The sequence below is a fragment of the Pongo pygmaeus genome, chromosome 14 (assembly GCF_028885625.2).
Source record: "Pongo pygmaeus isolate AG05252 chromosome 14, NHGRI_mPonPyg2-v2.0_pri, whole genome shotgun sequence".
In the NCBI taxonomy this organism is placed as follows: Eukaryota; Metazoa; Chordata; class Mammalia; order Primates; family Hominidae; genus Pongo; species Pongo pygmaeus.
The window spans coordinates 35,946,294-35,949,248 of NC_072387.2; positions in this window are offsets into that span (position 1 = coordinate 35,946,294).

Consider the following 2,955-nt stretch of genomic DNA (forward strand, 5'->3'; position numbering starts at 1 on the left):
GTGTCGTTTAAAGGAAGTGATGGGCGGAGCCACGCTTTTCTACTGTTGGGATTCAGTTCCGCCGACAGAAAATGCGGAGAGCGCGGAGGAAGTCCCTGAGGGGAAATTGCTGCTCACCTGGCTCCCGCTGCTCCACAGGTGCGATGAAGGGTAATGTCGAATTTCTGCTGCAGTCAGAGCAGCCCTTCCTCCAGTTACATTAACACCAATATCGGTCTCCCACTAGGGCTTTATAAATAGCTTTCATAAACGTCTTTTTAATGTAACACTGAATAAAATGTTTTATAAGCGTCTTTTATAAGGATCGTGAGTGAAAGGGCGCTGTCTCGGATTTGCAGGTGAGCAGACAGCTTCGGAGTGCGAACGGCTCCCCGCGGGTCTCCGGTGGCGCGCGGCTCCCGGAGGCAAAACTAAGCTGGGGCCGGGGCGTCGGAGCCTCCGCGTTGTAGTTGGGAGAGGTTCGAACGGGGCCCCAGCTGGCGAAGGGGAAAACGGACCCGGACCCGTGGAGCCTGCTCGAAAGCCGGGTGCTGGGGCTGTGGGCCCCTGTCTCCCCTCCTTTTCTTCTTCAATAAGAAATTCCTCAAGGGCCGTCTGCGAGTCCACAGGCGTGAAGCCACCTAGTCTGGCTTCATACCTGGAATGTTTGGATTCCTGGTACGAAGAGAAACTAACATTTATTGGCTACTTGTCCACTGGAAGGCGTTGTCTTATTTCTCATTAACTCCTTGAATCAGCATTACGTCTTTTATTACAGATGACAAAACTACTAAAGCTTTAAATAGTTCTTTGAGAGAAAAGATGAAATCTCCATTTCCTTTTTAGCTGCTGGTAGCTCGACGCTCACTGTTAAAATAGGGAGGTGATGAAACAACTCTTGTGTGAGACCGAAAGTCCAGGTGTGCATCTTGGCCATTTCCAAATTAATCAAGAAGAATTAATTATTCATTTTATTCTATCAAAATTATTTCTCAATGCCAAGATATTTTGTGTGACGTAGATTCGGGGATAGACTGAGTAGCACAATACCTGGGAAAAGTTAGGTGCTCAGCAATTATAATCGCCCACATTTGTGATTGCTTTTGCCTATGTGCCAGACACTGTTCTACGCACTGAACACATCTCAAGTTATTTAATCTTCAGGACAACCTTATGAGCCAATTACTATTATTACCCATTTTACAGATGAGGGAACTGAAACAAATTTGCCCAAGGTCGCGCAACTAGTAGCAGAATCAAGAATAATAATAATTTTAAAAAGCCAAAGGACCCCAAACCCAGGCAAACTTTAAATGTTCCTTGCATTGCTAGACTGAAGTAGTGAGAGAAACAGTAAAGTTACGAGTCCATGAAAACATTAAAGGATGCGAAGTATGTACAAGTAACTGAAACATTCAGTGCCCAAACTAAAGACTTAAAATTTGCTAAGGTAATGGCACAGGTAGATTCACACCAAGTAATCACTGGTAACTGAAGCTACCGGCCAGCATCCATTTGCAGTCCCTCTTTGAAGGCAGCTGTGTCCAGAGCAGGTGGTTTAGGAAGCTTTCTAGACTTCCATTGTCAGATGTCTCCACACCTAGAAGATGGTGCTTTAGTGTTCCTGGGAGAAGACATGCAGAGATGGGGTGGCAATTACAGACATGCCTACAGATGGAGAGAAGCCATTTTTTTCATCTTTTCCCTTGAACTCTTCTTTGACCTCCAGCTGAAATGGAGCTTGGCAGCTTTTTTTTGTTTGTTTGTTTTTTTTTGGAGATGGAGTCTCTCTGTGTCGCCCAGGCTGGAGTGCAGTGGCGCGATCTCGGCTCACTGCAACCTCCGCCTCCCGGGTTCAAGCGATTCTCCTGCCTCAGCCTCCCGAGTAGCTGGGATTATAGGCGCTTGCCACTGAGTCCGGCTAATTTTTGTATTTTTAGTAGAGACGGGGTTTCACCATGTTGGCCAGTCTGATCTTGAACTCCTGACCTCAGGTGATCCACCCCACTCGGCCTCCCAAAGTGGTAGGATTACGGGTGTGAGCCACCACGCCCGGCCACTTGGCAGCTTTTAAAGAGTCATTGAGAGCCTTAAGCTCTGCTTGGTAGGGGCAGACTTTGAAGATCCTTGAATAAAGATGAAGATTTTGGTTTGGGGAAATGCTATGACTATGCCACAGATCTTTAATAAACTACTCCGTTATATACATAGAAGAGGACTCTGAGACATGTGTAGAGCTTTCCCAATTGCTATCGTTTCTACACATAATTTAACCCCCTCAAAAATGTAACTCAATAAGACTCAAATCATGGTGACTCTAAAAATGCCTATGTTTTCTACTACATAGTAATTTCTACGTTAATTTCCATAGCATGCCCATGAACTTTCTCTTTCAATGAATATATTGGTGATTTGCTCTGATGAAGGAATAATGGAAATATCCCGTCCCTCCCTTTGCCTGTTAGCTTTCCAAGTCCTCCCACTTTTCCCCAACGCCGAGGGACCTTCCAAAACAGGATTGTATGTGAGATTTACTTGCTTAGCCCGAGGTCAGTGAGGTACAACATATCTGATCCACAAAAGAATCAGTCTGTGGGTGATTTCTTTAAAAAGTTATGAACAGTGGGCTGCATCTTTATAATGCCACAATGACTGTAACAATTCATTTAAAAATCTAATAATAAAAATCCTGGTGGTTGTTTTTTTTTTGTTTTGTTTGTTTGTTTTTTGAGACGGAGTCTCACTCTGCTGCCGAGGCTGGAGTGCAGTGGCACCGTGTCGGCTCTGCAACCTCCGCCTCCTGGATTCAAGCAGTTCTTCTGCCTCAGCCTCCCAAGTAGCTGGGATTACAGGCACCCACTACCACGCCTGGCTAGTTTTTATATTTTTAGTACAGACAGGGTTTCACCATGTTGGCCAGGCTGGTCTCGAACTCCTGATCTCAGGTAATCCACCCGCCTCGGCCTCAAAAAGTGC